Source organism: Diabrotica undecimpunctata, chromosome 4, assembly GCF_040954645.1.
Source record: "Diabrotica undecimpunctata isolate CICGRU chromosome 4, icDiaUnde3, whole genome shotgun sequence".
Taxonomy (NCBI): Eukaryota; Metazoa; Arthropoda; class Insecta; order Coleoptera; family Chrysomelidae; genus Diabrotica; species Diabrotica undecimpunctata.
In genome coordinates, this window is record NC_092806.1 from 129,534,547 (window position 1) to 129,551,606 (window position 17,060).

Sequence of the window (17,060 nt, forward strand, 5' to 3'; positions counted from 1 at the left end):
ACGGCAGGAGAAGAGGTCAGAATTATTGCAGATATATGAGCTCTGAATAGCCGAGAAATACCGAAGACCAGGTCCTCATGGGCCTAGATTCAACAGACCAGCCTTAGAAAATGTAAGTGTCTGAAGATCTTACAAATTTATCTGCCATGATTATCGCTATGACTCTACTTTTTCTCCTATTATCATATTGACTTTCCAGAATTTTTCTTTCTCTGCTATGAAATGTTTTATAGACTTTTGCCAATTCTCAGATGAAATTTTTATTATTGAGTCATTTAGTAATTGACTAAACACTTTAAGTTTAAATGTAAATATTATTTCTCATGACATATCCCTACATTTGAGTCTAGGTTATTTCAATATGATTTAGTTCAAAATAATAAGGTATTAATTGCAACACAGTAACTTAACGTTATTTGCTACTTCATCTATAGCATAGGTACTGTTAAATTTTGGTGAATGTAATTTACATAACTGCATAAGCTCTTTTTTAAGTATTTCTTCTTCTAGCTGTTTTCTTGGCGTTGCTGGTAGATAATAATTACTTTAATATTGACACAATTGATCAGCAGGAAATACATAATTTCCTATGAATAGTTTAATGGTGGTGCTTGGTATACATCATATCGCTGGTTCCTAATTTAAATTTAGCAATCTAGTCACTTCTTTAGTCTACTAAAGTGATCATTGCCAGCGACATAGAAGAAGACCTTGTACCTTGTAAACTGTAAACAGAAAGACTGTAAACATCTCAGTAATTCCTTGTCTATTATGAAGCTATTTTCTTGTTACATTTTTATGTTACAAGAAACATTTTAAAGATTTTTATGTTGTTACAATTTTAGTTGAAAATTCGAAAATCAAACGTCAAATAAACGTATTTTCAACTAAAATTGTGGTTAATTCACATTAAAGATCTTTTTTTTTTCCTTTTTGTATAGACATGAGTCTGTCTGTTTTTCAATGTACCTCCAGTAAGTTGTCCTTCTTTTACTTTTATTATGTTGCTGTGGTTCGAGTGCGAAACTATCTAGTTTCGCTCGTTTTGATTATTCCTAGAGGTATCTATCTTGCGTACAATAAGTCGATAACGTCATTTAATTGGATCCTGTCAAATACCTTTTTAAGGTCCATGAAAGATAAATATGCCAGTTTGTTGTATTCTATTGTACTTGGCTCATTATAAATCGGTGTTGGTATAATCGTATATAATATTATCGTATTTGGTATAAAAATATAGCGTCAGTGCATGATCTTCCCGACCTACAACATTGTTGTTCTTCTGCTAGTGTTATAATTTCATTCAGTTTATTGGTTATAACTTTAGCTGTTAATTTTAGTGTTGTGTTTAATACATTAGTTCCTCTTTATTTCTCTGGGTTCGATTGGTCTCCCTTTTTGAAGAGAGGTATCAGGATGCTTGATCTCCATTCTTGTTGTATTCTGTTTTGTTCTATTATTTTTTGGATTAGCTTTAATAATGGTTTTGTCAGATCTGGTCCTCCATACTTTTAGAGTTCATTCGGTATTCTGTCCTCTCCTGGTGATTTCGTATTTTTTAATTCCCTTAATGATTCCTTTACCTCCCCCTCCTCAATGTTTATTTCTTCGTTTGTCGTCACTTCTGATGACGATAACATTGATGGTAATATTAAAGATAATAAATAATATTATATGGTTGCATATTCATTTTTTATGCTTATATTTTCATAAAAGGTATATTTCTGCTTTTATGTTGACGTTACTTATTGCCTTTGACGGGCAATCACCTTGAAACCTACAACATGTGTGTTCTGATGGCTCTTATTGCTCTTAGCGCCGGCGCCGTTAATTAATAGAATCAGCACTTTCCTGTCTCAGGTTCAAATCGGAGAAACCAGTTTGATTTTCTCTGTTAAAAAAATTAAAAATAATAAAATATACTTACATTGAAATATGTGTAATATTAGAAAATAAAATAAACTTGAAATTTAGTGTATATTTGTATGTTCTTATATTTGAGCCATTTTTTTTAAACAATTTACGCAATTGAAAGATTTTTATCCAAACAGTCGCTTAAGCCAGTCTAAAAATGTCTCGTCTGTAAACATTTAATTTATCCTAGTATAACTTTGGAAAGTATGACCTGTAATGTAAAAAATTATCCGTTTTAAAAACATTTTGCCAGCTAACATTAGAACTGTTGATAGACAAGACCAAGGCTCATCAATTAGGTATGTCGGTAATTGAAAATCAAAATGAACATGGGCGCGACGAGGCAAAATTCGTGCAAATTTCTGTTTTACACTTTCATGTTAATAATAAATTGATATAATATTTTGCATTCTGAAGGTAACATCTTCTTTTTCTTCTTAAAGTGCCTATCCGTTCCGGATGTTGGCAATCATCACGGCTATCTTTACTTTATTTATTGCAGCGCGGAACAGTTCAGTGGTAGTCGTGTTATACCTTCTTCTTCTTCTTCTTCCTTTGCCCTATCCGTTTCGGACGTTGGCTATTAACAAGGCTATTTTGACTTTGTTTACGACACCTCTGAACAGTTCGGTCGATGTTAGTCCGAACCATTGTCGCGGGTTATGCATCCATGAGTGTCGTCTTCTTCCCGGTCCCCTCCTACTGTCGATTCTTCCTTGGACTATTAACTGTAGCAGCCGGTACTTAGTATGCCTCATGACATGTCCGAAGTACTCAAGCTTCCGTTTCTTTACGGTGAAGATTATTTCTTTGCTTTTGCCTATTCATGCTGCATTACTTCCACGTTAGTGATGTGGTCTGTCCAGGATATCCGAAGAATACGGCGATATATCCACAGCTCAAAGGATTCTAGTTTCTTTAGGGTGGCTTCCGATGTGGTCCATGCCTCTGCTCCATAGAACAAGACCTGTGTTATACCACTTTGTCCTAGATGTCCTAGATATTCCTTTAGTTTTGACGGTCATGAGAATTTCACATTCTTTCCCCATTCCTCACAGGACCTCCACATTAGTAACTCTGTCAACCCAGGATATACGTAAGATGCGCCTATAACACCACATTTCGAAAGCTTCGAGCCAATTCATAGATGCAACAGTCAGTGTCCATGCTTCCATTCCGTAGAGCAGAACTGTGAATATGTAGCAGTTCAATAGACGGCATTTTGTTTTTAATGATATGTCTCGACTGTTGAAAATGGTTCTCATTCTAACGAATGCTGCTTTTGCTTTTATTATTCGCTGTTTAATTTTTGTTGAGTGGTCCCATTGGCTATTTAAATTGGTGCCTAGATATGTATATTGCTCGACTCTTTCGATATTCTGTTGGTTGATTGTAAGATGAGCGTTTATAGGTAAGGTAGAAGGTAACATACTATACCATTTTACAAGAATGAGCGAAACCAAATGATTAAAGTCAAAAGCATATCATACTAATAATAAAGGTTAGAACAAACTTAGAAATATATAAGAAATATGTAGGTATGAAAAGAATATACGAAGGATATATAATTAGAAAAAGAAAATCAACGTGAGCCAGCATAATCAAACCTAAACTTATTAGATAGGTTTAGGTTTTACAGCAAATGGGCATAATGAAAAAGGTGGCAAGAGGTATGGAAAACAAAAAGCAAGCTTAAAATCTGAAAGAAGAACATATTAGCACCAATGTGGGAACAGAATTTAACACAGACAGAAAAAAATTAAATTTTTTAGTTTTTCCTAATAATTCTTCGTTTTTCTCACACAATCAAACAAAATTAAAAGGAAAAAGCTAAATTTAAACGAGGAATTTAGACAAGACAATACACAACAATAAACGAAAGAAAAGAACCCATACTAGTTAGTAACTTACCTACTTTTATTGATATATTGAATCTTATTAAATTATGTTTTTTACGGACGCTCATGACCCGTTACTTTATAATAATAGAGTAAGTATAACACATTACTCATTACCGGTTGTTTTTAAAATCAATCAGTAGCTTTTTGTGGCAAATCAATTATAGATCTGAAATTTACAAAAGTTTATTTTTGACAAAGTTGCAAATTGATCTCCAGCTTTGCTGCATTCTATCATCCCTTTATGTTATTTATAAAGTATCCCTTTGTGTATTTAGTGCATTGGCTTTGTTGCAGTACAAGTCTCATGTGAACAATTCTACATACAAGACATGCACTACTATTTACTCGGTAATATCAAATGCTGCAAAAATCGTTCCATACATTGCCCTACGAACAAATTGTTGCTGTGTATGAGAAAGCAGAGCTAGTTTTGTACGAATCTGATCTAACTTATAATTATTGTTTAATAATATAACTATATAATTATAACAGTGGCTTCTAGGAAAATCTCCAATTTAAGATTTTCTGATGACACTACACTTATAACAGCAAATGAGCAAGAAATATTGAATCTCCTGCGAAGAGTTGAGTACGAAAGCAATAAAGTTGGTCTGAAAATCAATAAAGCTAAGACAAAAATGGTGGTCGACAGATTCCACACTATTTCACTGAGTAACGTGTTACAGAAATACCAGATAGTGGACAGTTTTGTCTATCTTGGTTCTAGTATAACTAACATGGTAACTGTGAAGCAGAAGTTCGGAGATGTATTGGTATGGCAAAAAATGCGATGAGTCGCCTAAGTAAAGTTTGGAACGCTGATCTATCTCTTAAAATATTAAGATGAGACTGGCGAATGCCCCTGAAAAATTGATGCCTTTGAGATGTGGTGCTGGAGAATGCTGCGCATACCTTGGACAGCTCATAGGACGAACGTTTTCATTCTAAACCAACTCGAGATTAAAAAAGACTATCCACAATATGTCTGCAACATATTGTGCAATTTTTCGGTCACGTGGTTCGCTGGGGTGACGATAGTTTGGAGAGATTAATTGTTTCTGGAAACGTTCCGGGGAGAAGATCAAGAGGACGATCACCAACTAGATGACCTGACCAAATTAAGAATTCAACTGGAAACTAATTCTGCGAAGCTCTCAGAGTAGCTGAAGATAGAGGCCAATGGAGAAAAATTGTTAGGAATATTGGAAGAAATCACGATCCTCAGTAATGGGGAAACAACAAGAGAGAGAGATAATTATATAAAGAATCTTGGCCACTCTAGTTCCCATTTTCCATTTTTTTTCTATCATACATTGTCTTACAAATTCTTTAATGCAATTGCTTCATTTCTCTCGTTACGCCAACTTTCCCGATGGTTTATTGTTTCCTCCTGAGAAATCAATTCTAATATTCTTTGAGGCTATCTGTCTACTGTCATTCACTCTACAGATCCAAACCAAGTCAACCATATCTTTTCTCTTTTTCGTTACTTAGATTTTGATTGAATTACAATTCGTTACGTATTTTCACTTTTGCGACCCATTCAAGTATAAGTATATTGCAGCTTCGTAATGCATAATTGTTTTCGGAGTTTATAGACCGGAGTCTGGAATTACTATTATCTAGAACAATTGATCTGGAATTATATTAATAACGGGCAAAAAATTACGAAAGAATTATGTCCAGACCACGGTCTATCCATCCTGAAAACAATGTACTATTACCAAATATCGGTCGCGAAGGCCTACTCTCGTAAGGCCGGCCTCCTCATTATCAGGTACACCTAACAGGTAAGCCTGAACGGTCAATATAGTGTGTGTGGATAGTGTGTGACTGGAATAACTAGCCTCTCAAACGAACTAAAGGCGACCTGACATTTGATGAAAATTTGATCATTTCTGCCTGACAGGCGAGTAGACTTGGTGTGTTTGGGGCGGTTTCATCACAACAGAGAGTACAACAGGTTTCAGTTTTTAACAATTCTTTGATGTGGACAGCTTACATTTTTAGGTTAAAGCTTTGTTATTTGTTTTATTTTACTGTTGTGTCCCTTTAATTTTTTTACCAAATAAAACAATTAGTTTAATTAGATATTAAAAAATGTCCCAACCAAATAATTCTTGGGGATTTTATTTCAATTTATAAAAGTGAACTGCTTGTGTAAAGTAAAAGATAATGACTACCATAATAGAGACAAGAGAGATGCTGCATACAGAACATTAGTAAATACATTGAAGGAAATAGAGCCTGGTGCAAACGAGGCCTTGGTTAAAAAAATCAACAGTTTAAGATCCAATGTTCAAAATGAGCAGGCAAATTGATTCCTCAATGAAATCTGGCACTACTCTTTGCGTTTTTTCGTTTACGTCTTTTTTGTGTTTTGCAAAAATTCCAAAAAATAAGGAGAGAAAGAGCAGAACATATAGATACGTTTCTTTGCTTCCTCTGATTGCTTTTTGTCCAAGAAGACAGTTTAAAGTTCGTGCCATTGCTCTACCTTAAAGGAAATTCATATATTAAAACTTTTATGACATCTGTTACTAATAATTTTTTTGATTTTGTTCAAACATATGTTCAATGAATACCAAATATTAAAGTGTCTAACTTAATCGATTTTGAAAAGGTGTTCTATGAAACATACGATCCACAGGAAAAACACCTGAGATGTAAATTTGAGATTCCCAGAATAATTAAAATAATTCACGTAAGTACTTTTACATATAAATACTCTAGTGCTTAAAATATTAAAATAAAGATAAGGTAGCAAGTGTCTCAAGAGTTTAAAAATTAATTGTTTTTGTAAGCCATTCACTATGCTCTAGCTTTACAAGACAACTCTAAAAGCTGAGACTACACCTAGAATATTAAAAAATAGAATGTTATTAAAACAGTAGAAATAAACAACAGTCATGTTTTTGATCAAAAGGTAGCTAAAATTATTTTGAAAAAGTAGGACCATTTTAACAAGGAAATTAAAGTAAATAAAAAAAATAGAAGTGCAGATAAAGTTTTTTAAGTTTCAAGCTGCTCATAAAAAAATTTGTGAGAGAAATATGTGAAAACATTGGACATACATCTTCTTCTTCACGTATTATATTAGAATTATCACACGTTGGCGATCACCACTGCGAAGACTTCTCGATCTTCTGCCACATGTAATAATGGTCCTGCATTTGATATCTGAATGTTGTTTAACCAAGAAACCTGTTTTCTTCCTACACTTCTATGACTTTCTATCTACTGGTACTAGACCTGTTAAAGAAATTCCTCCCCAAACCATTATAGACCCTCCATTAAATAAAGTCGTTCTACGTATATTGCACTGGACATAACGCTCATTTGGTCGTCGGATTACTCTTAAACGCCGATTGGAACTATAGAGGCAAAATCTGGATTCATCCGTAAACAGAACGTTTTCCCAGTCGTAATTATTACAGTTTACGTGTGTTCTAGCAAATTGGAATCTAGCTCTGCGGTAGTTTGCAGTTAACGCTGGGCCTGTATCTGGTCTTCGAATACGCAAGTCATGTTCTACAAGACCTCTCCTTACAGTATCAATATTGGGTTGGATATTATCTACTGCACAAAGTGCCATTAAAATATGCATTGACGTAGTAAATCGTTCTCTTAAAGCGAATATTCTAATAAAGTGGTGTTAAAAAACCGTAGAAACTCGAGGTCTACCTTGTTCGGGACGTCTGCTGAAGTCGTACATTTCTCTAAAAGATGCCATACACGCTAAAATAAATCGTTACGATTTAACTATGCCGTTCAAATTACACCGATAATCGCTACGTGTACGGGGTAAAAGTGCACAGTTTTCTACGATTTTTAAAAACGGTAGGGTCGAACGATACAGTACAAAAATTTTAATAGATTTATCGGAATCGGAGGAACTTTTATCGATACGTGTATGTTGGTATCATAGCATTTCTCATATAACAGTATCTTTCTTTTCGACAATTGGTGCTACCATAGACAGCACTTATTAAGTATCATTATCCATTCTAGGAAACATGTTAATTCCTTCAACAAATTCACATGAGAATAAACTTTTTCTTTCCTTTCATCAGCCAGTCTTTACATCAGATGCTACGATTTTTCCGCTGTTTTATCTTTTTCAAGGCGAATATTAATGCCACGACCGCTAACACATCGTCGTCAGTCGAAGCCAGCACGAATAATTAAAATTAACAGAAAACTGTTGATTATTAATAAGAAGAGATCTGTACAGTTTTAACAGTCTTAGCGTGTATGGTAGTGGAATTAACGATATACTATACAGTTTTAACGGTAAATCGTTATCGATTTATCGTAGCGTGTATGGCAACTTTAAAGCATTGAACAATACGGGAAATTGATCTATGTGAAACTCCCAACATTCGACCGATCGCATGGTAGCTAAGTCCATCTCTGTGTAAGTTCACTGCTTGGACACAACCATCACGGCTCAAATTCCTTGTAGCGCGTTCCATTTCCACCAAACAAAAAAAAATTACAGATTTAACTGAAACTTTAAATAATAAATCGACTAATTTTTACAATAAACCAGACATTTTTTGACTGTTAACAATTGTCAATCGTCAATTGTCTGTGCCTACTTTAGACTTTTTTATTAAACTAAGCAGAAAATGAATATTTAGTGATGAAAAATATGGCTAGTTGTTAAGTCTGGCAGGCCAGAGAACAGGCCAGAAAATCTTTCGAAAAAATAAAAAAACTGCTTTGTGATTCTCGAATAAAACTCGAAATTCGACTACGTTTATCAAAATGCTACGTTTGGTCGACTCTTCTATATGCAGTTGAAACGTGGACCCTAAAAACATCAACCGTAAATAAATTGGAGGCCTTTGAAATGTGGACCTACCGGAGAATGCTTAAAATTTCATGGACATCGCATACCTCAAACGAAGAAGTGCTGCATAGAATAGGCAAGGAAAGAGAACTTTTTAACACAGTAAAAGTTAGAAAAACATCATACCTAGGCCACATACTGAGAAATAATAAGTACCAATATGCCCAACTTATAGTGAAAGGAAAAATCGAGGGAAAGAGAGGCCTGGGAAGGAAAAGACTATCGTGGCTCAGAAACATCCGACAATGGACAGGGCTAAATTTTGAACAGCTAATAAGAACAGCTGAAGATAGAGAAGATTTTAAAATTGTAGTAGCCAACCTCCATTGAGGAGAGGGCACTTTAAGAAGAAGAAGTTGTTAAGTACCTAACTCTTTTATTATCCGACATAAGCGAATGAATAAAAAAACAGAATGTTAAGAAACCTCAGGCTATCTTCTTCTTCTCATAGCACTACAACCTGGGGTGGGTTTTGGCTGACTGCACAACTTGCTTCCATTTTTGAACGTTCGTCCATAATAGTTGGGTCAGTGGGTAGCTCCATTGTTCTTAGATCTGACCATATATTGTCTCTCCATCGCATTCGTGGACGTCCTAAGGGCCTTCTTCCTGTGGGGGCTTCCTCCCATATTAACTTGGCAAGGCGGTTATTTTTAAGACTTTAGGGTGGCAGTGAATAAAATTAAGATAGCTATGATGGTAACCAACGTTCCGAAAGGACATGGTACATGAAGAAGAAGAAGCCGGTTCTTAGGGAGATCACATGGCCATCTCATATTAGACGTTGGGATTTAATCTCTTGGACTATATCGCTCGCTCTATACATCTGCTTGACCTCAGCATTTGTTCTCATTCGGTATTGGTTGCTATCAATGTCGTGATAAGACCCAAATATTCTTCTGAGGATTTTCCTCTCAAAACATCTAAGTTTTCTTTCAGTTTCTTTGGTCAGGGTCCACGTCTCACACCTATACATGAGCACCGGTCTAATCACCGTTTTATATATTCTAATCTTTGATGTTCGTGTTAGGTTTTTAGATTTAATAGTATTGTGGAGGTTGTACATACATCTGTTTGCTGCCTGAATTCTTTCTTTAATCTCTTCCGCGATATCGTTATCTGCAGTGATTGTTGCTCCGAGATATTTAAAACTCTCCACTCTTTCAAAGTTATATGGGTCTATTGTAACATTTCGCCCTATTCTATCTCGTCCCTTTTTAATTTAATTTATTACCTCCAATTTATTAAAAGTCTCCTTCACATTGGTGACTGTGTTTCCCACAATGTCAATGTCATCTGAGTACGCTAGTAGTAATTTTGGTCCATACTGTCAGTAATTCTGTTTTAAGTTGTGCTGCCCTTACTACTTTCTCCAGGATGATATTAAAGAGGAGAGGTGACAGCGCATCTCCTTGTTTCAGACAACTGCTTATTTCGAAAGATTCTGAGAGTTTGTTGCCTATCCGTACTCTGGATCTACAGCTATTACTCATAACTTAACAAGCTGGATAAGTTCTTTTGGAACTGAAAGTTCTGCCATTGCATTCCACATCTGATCCCTTTTAATGCTGTCGTACGCTTGCCAGAAATCTATGAAGAGATTATCATCAGGCTATCGTTGGGTTTTAATTTCAGTATTTTATAAATGCTAAAATATTCCACAGGGTGTTGCAAACTTTGAGAAAAAAACACAGTCTGATTGGTACACCCGGTATACAATGACAATTTACCTGTCTAGCAACAATATGATTACAGCGATATTTTTAAAGAATGGGAGGCTATTACATATTAAAACAATCACTTAAATTGTACAACAGGTTTAGGAAATATGAGACATCAAAAATCAAAATATTTTAAGGTGATGCGTGCATTTGGCTGCTTAGTTATAATCGCTATATTATTAGTTAATTTCCTTTATCTCCTTTATTAATCAAGATCAGTTCATAGTCTTAAAAAAGTTTAAAAGAAGTACTCAAACAAGATAACATCGTGACAGTCAATAATGGTATATCAAACCTAGCCTTGCCCTTTACTTCGTGACGTAGAGGTTGTTCAAGTAATCAAATTTTATCGATTTGTTTTTTGAAATAGTATGTATGTAGATATTGTATCGTGTTGACCTTATGCAAGAACTTCTATAGTAATGAAAAGTTAATTTAGTTTTCGTGACGAATGTGTTCATTTGCATTTTTATGTTTACCTGACGGTAAAATACACCTACAATTTATTTATACGGTTTCCAATTTTTTGGTTTTTTAAGCTAAAGCTTTTAAGCTTAAGATAGTTTTTCTACTTAAGGTAATACAAAGTTACACATTCTATAACTCCATAGTGGTCTTTTGGTCTTTAATATTTGAAACCTAAACTGATCTGTGAATACTTTTTTATTCCACGAATTCGAATACGTCTCTGATAGTACTATTTAAAGATTTATCTATATTTCCTTCCTACTCATCATCATCAAGGCTTCTCATTTCTCAATGAACGTTTGCCGCTCTTACTTAGAGCTCGCAGATTCGTTTATTGCGGTGAATCACTTCGCGTTCTTCTTGTGCATGTTCAGAGTTTGTTGTATGTTGTATTGGCTTTCGTTACAATTTTCTTCGACTTATTTCGATCTGTGCATAGTTCCCTCCAGTTTCTCACTTTCAGAATTTTGATATCTGTCATGACCTGGTCTTCCCATCTCTCTCTGGGTCTTCCCCTTGATCTTTCAGTTTCTGGCTTCTCTCTGGTGACCTTCTTAATTAGTAGGTCGTTTTTCCTTTCCTCTACGTGTCCCAGCTTTCTCAATCTCTGTGCTTTTAAATCTAACTATATCTTTTCTCTTCATTATGTCCCTTAGTTTATGGTTCATTCTTCTTCCCATTTCACTGTTTTCTATTCTTATTGGTCCCATAATTCGTCTGAGGATTTTTGTTTCGAATATTTTCAATTATTCTTCATCTTTATATGTGATCCACACTGTCTCAGCTGTGTATGTAACTACTTGTCTTATTGCAACTTTGTATATTTTTAATTTTGTATTTCTTGTCCTTCATTAGTCTATGATATCTTCAGTATGTTCTGTTATTTTTGCCATTTACTTTTACTCTAAATATTTAAATTAAACTTTTTTAAAAGGGTAGTTCTCTATCTTGATTTCTCTCGTCTTGTTATCTTCTCTTCTAGAACAGAGTAAATAATTTGTTTTTCCTTCGTTAATTTCTAGACCTCTTTACCGTGCTTCATATGCCAGGATTATTACAGCTTCTTTTAATTTTTCTGTCTCTTACCATAAGAACAATGTCATCTGCATGTGCCACTGTTTGTGTTGAAGAGTGGTCTTTAGCTCCTTCTACTGCTATGTTGAATAGTGTGGTTGACAGGAAATCGCCTTGTCACACTCCTTTTATATTGCAATTGAGTGTATGCTACCTTCTTCTGTGATTATTTTAGCTCGACATCGATCCATACCATTTTTCTTAATCTGATTAGCATTACTGGTATATCTTGATTTTTCATTTTATTAAATAAGTTATTTTTTCCAATACAGTCAAGGCCTATTTGAAGTCTACAAAAAGGGTGTGAAGTTTTATGTTGTGTTCTTGTCATTTTTCGATTGTTTTTGTAATTATGTGGATCACGTCCCTAAATCCTTGCTGGAAGATCTCAATTTTTTTCTGTGTGCATTGAGTGAATTTTTTTTCTGATAAGGGCTAACTAAAATTTTGTATGTCGTACTTTCTCTCTATAGTTGTTACAGTTTATTACTTCTCCTTCTCCTTTCTTAAATATTGGTATAATTCTACCTTCTTTCCAATCCTCGAGAATTTCTTCTGCTTCCCATATTCTAACTGTTAGGTTGTAGATGCTTGTTAATATTTTTCCCCTTAATATTTTCTCCTAAATTTTTTCATATATACACGACAATATATATGTAAACTAATGATGGCGAAGACGATACAACTCTGAACTATACAAAATATACCAGGATCCGGATATTATCACATTCATTAAAATAGGACGGGTGCGTTGGATAGGACATGTAGAAAGAATGGAAGAAGGCGAAATACCAAACAAAATATTCAAACAGATGCCAGTAGGAAAAAGAACAAGAGGAAGACCGAAACTGAGATACTTAGAACAAATAGAAAATGATATAACAACCTTAAAAATAAAAAACTGGAGAAAAAAAGCACTAAACAGATCAGAATTGAGAAGAATCCTGGAACAGGCCAAGACCCAAAAAGGGTTGTCGAGCCAGTGATGATGATGATGAAACTAATGATGTAGTGTTAGAAAGAAATCAAGAAAGCGACTTAGAACAAAAACCGGAACAGTGGAGATAACATCTTGGGGAAACTTAGTATGACAATAACATAACAGAGTATTTGAAATGTTCAGTTAAGAGAGAAAGGAATTCATGTGGCGGAAATGAGAATTCTCAGATGGATGAGTGGAGTGACAAAAAAAGGATAAAATTAAGAATGAGTATATTATAGGAAGTCTAGGAGTGGCACCAATTGATGCCAAAATGAGAGAGCTTAGAATAAAATGGTTGTGTCATATTCAACATCGAGGCTTTATGATCTGAATTGCTGATCTTCGGGTTCCTGTAAGGAGTACGAGAGGTGGACCAAAGAAGACCTCGGGGCAGACGCTTAGGCAGGACGTGGCGGTAAAGGGGACTAATATTGATATGGCTCAAGGTGGAAATTTATTGAGAAATGTAATTAGGGAAGCCGACCTCGCATAGGGAAAAGGGCAAAGAGAATGAGGGTGATTTGGGGAAATCAACAGAACGGAAACTAATACTAAGGTTTTTGAAAACGCCAGAAATGACAGTATATCAGAAATGAGAGGATAACAAAGCATTAACATGTAAGGTAAACAAAATTGAAAGAATTTACAAATAATCAAATATAGAAAAAATTAATGCAATTAGGATATAAATCGCATGATAGTAAACAGAATATTAAAAAAAGCAAGAAACAAATCATCTACTGACATTAAACCTATGAAATCAGTTAATATACGTACCTGAGGAATAACTCAAAGATTAGACGGGCAATATACATATATACATATAAAAAGAAAAAAGAAAAAAAGTAGGTTACCTAAAGGAAATGAAGTTTAGCTACGGAACTAAGAGCTTTTACGTATATCAGTGACATAATGCTTGCTGTAAATATGTTTTGCGTTTTTTTTATTAACACGCTTATCATTGACCAACGTTATTGTATTAAATAACTACGTTTCTCTCAATGCATCAATCGTTTAAGTACAAATAAATAGGAAAAATGGTTTTTAGTTAACAAAAGACATTGTTTCATTTGTTTTGTACGATTATTGACTTTCGCATTCGTAGTATAATTGCGCTCTGACGTGGACGACCAAACAAACATCTCTTTCAAAAGGTTACGTGTAGTCAATTGCGACAAATCGTTAGGTATAACGTATGTACCGTTTACAAAACACAATTATTCTATGTTTTTACATGATTTATTTAATAATTAATCTTGCTTTTGAAATCAAACAAGCTTAATAATAAGAAATTATTGTATTGTGGACTTAAAACATTTACGTCACTTCTTCTTCGTAAACTTTATTATAAATAATCTTCAATTTTTTTTCTCTGCGATATATACTACTAAATTATTAAATATAATTCTAAATAAATTTGGTTTATCTTTTTATTTTCTTTCTTAAAATTAAAATGATAAATTAGTTTCTATCAAGAAGTATAGGCCTTCGAGGCTAATGTTTTGTAATAGAACATTGTTCGCGGTTTATAGGTAGAGATCTAGAATTGTTTCTTTCTGACATTTAGTTGGCACTGTCAATCATTTATATGACTAACGTTATCATCAGTGTGAGTCTGAAAGTATCTAGCCTAAGAGTTCTGTTCTAGCGTAAGAGTTCCAAAAAAAATCAACATGATTATATTATTAAGTAAAATTTTATTTGTTATTAAAAAAATAGTAAAAAATCCTTAATGAAAGGTATATTTATTTTAAAAACCCTTTAGAGCTAAATTATAGAACGTTTTCGGAATAACTATTCCATCTTCAGTGCTGCTATCTAAAATAAATATAAACACTTGGGCTGCCATAATCTTAGATGCAGGCATATAAGCAATGCTGCATAATCTAATTTACAGCTTATGAGCGGTTTATACACTTTTAGAAGGGCCTTTTCATCTTCACCCCAGTGATAATTAAGTCAGTGCGGTAATGGAAGAATCATTTATAAAAATGGGGGTGAGATGCATTGGAGGCCATCTGCTAGGTTTAGGGGTATGTTATTTAGCAATAGATAATGATAGTCCGAGTAGTTCGGGTTTCTTCTAATATTTTGGCGATCCATGACAGTTAATTTGTATTGTAAAGGCAAAAGATTTACGATGAATTAATACAACAAATGTTTTACGAAATTGTAACCACCTAACATTTTAAATTTTATTGAATAGTTAAGATAAATTAAAGAGGAATGTATTGAATATAATAGATAGAACCGTTCTTAAGTTGAAACGTTAAAACATCGAATTCTTTGCGGATTTGAAAAGTTTATTCAGTCTTTACTTGGAAGGAAGGAAAAAAGTTTATCAAGTATAAAATTGTAGTCCCCTACGTATTCTACTAAATAAAAAACACAAATATTACATCACTGTAATTTCGTGACTCACAATCAACGTTGTGCTATTGTGATTTTAGCGACTGATACGTTCAGAGGAATTCACGTGAATACATATTTCGCTTAAAGTTTAACACCAGGTAATTCCTTTGACACTGTTTTTAATTTTAGTTTTCAACGAAACAATATTTCCCAATAATTATAAGCTGACCGTGATATTGAATTCTATTTTTAAAGTTATTAAATATGTAAATATTACGTATAAGAAAAAACACCCAATCATAGGAATAACGTTATGTTGCAGGATAAAAATAAGACATATTTACTCTAGATATTAGTTAATAAATTTATCGTATGTGATATGTTTACTACTGATTTTAATGTCCAAAATAAGGGGAATCGACGTGAATAACAAAGTACATTTAGCAATTTCCGATAACAAGGTTTTGGGAAACAAGTTCGTAAGAGATAACATGTTTACCACATTAAAGCAAAACTAATGTCATTGCACTTACCTATAGTAATATATCTTATCTATAGAAAAGATCGAAACGACTTTTTTTTTGGAAGAGAAATTACTTACCATTAACTATTATACAACAACTCGAGACTTTGGCAAATCTGCTATAAATATGCAAGTTCTTCGCCAACACTTGACGGTTAAGTTCTTTGTTCCTGGTTTACCTAAGACTCTTGCTTCAAGACGACATCGACCTGTCCAATAGCAGCAGTAAGTTCTGCGGAAGCTGCCTTAGTGTGCTAAAATTTTGTTCTTATCACTCTGATTGAGATATATTTAGGACATAGACAAAGTCAGCGACCCTGGTCACCTCTCTATCTCGCTGTTTTTATTTATTTATGGATTCAGATGATTCATTTCCGATTCACCTCGTGTCCGTTTTTTTCCCACGAATTAAGAGAAATTGTTTTCAGGCATGAAAGTGCCTTCATACTATGCCATGACTATAATTCCCTGAGATCACCAGCTTCCTGGCGTATTGCTTGGTCAATACTTTTCCTCCTGTGCCATGCATCTCCTTGGCATGATTAACTTCCACTTCTATGATGTCATTGGTCATCTTTCTGATCTCTAGCACTCATTGCTTTAGTTATCCCCTCTTTTCCTCCTCACTTTTCATGCTGTGGACAGTCAGTTTCATCCATTCTTTGTTTATGTGTATACCATATAAGTAATTATATCCATTCTAGATATTCGAGCTTTCTTCTGTTGTTTTCCGTGATTCTCCATGTCTCTACACCACAGGTTAGAATTCTTTTTCACAAATTCGGTCTAAGCAACCTATTGTTCATCTGGCTTATTTATTCGTTTTCTGATTTTTCTGTCCTGTATCAAATGCAACTCGTAGATTTGTTTAGGGACTACATGTTCTTATTTTTTCTCTTTATATTAGGATATTTTGTGCTTTAGCTCCTATTGGAAGATATTTTGCTTTGTAGATCATTTTCAGGCATCTTGTATTCTTAATTTAGTTTCCTTGTCATATATTACAGTCCTCCTTGTCATTCGCTAATGTGATTCCATCGGCAAATTGTAAAATGTATACAAATGTCCACCAAAACAAATATAATATTTATAGGTAAGACCAATACCTATTTCATTGTTTTAAAGAAAAAAAGCAGTAAAGATCACAAGTTCGTTGCATAACAAGGATAAAAATTTAGTAGATAGAAAATATTGGACGGTGTAATAACAAAAGAAAGTAAACAAGTGGCAAAAAAATAAATCAAAATATTCAAATATAACTTTATTTTTG

The 17,060-nt window shown here is 34.0% G+C and overlaps 1 protein-coding gene across 4 annotated transcripts in view; it reads left to right on the forward strand.

Moving 5' to 3' along the window:
* Nucleotides 1-17,060, forward strand: part of LOC140439996 (uncharacterized) — a 994,918-nt gene that overhangs the window by 965,437 nt on the left and 12,421 nt on the right. The window lies entirely within an intron of this gene.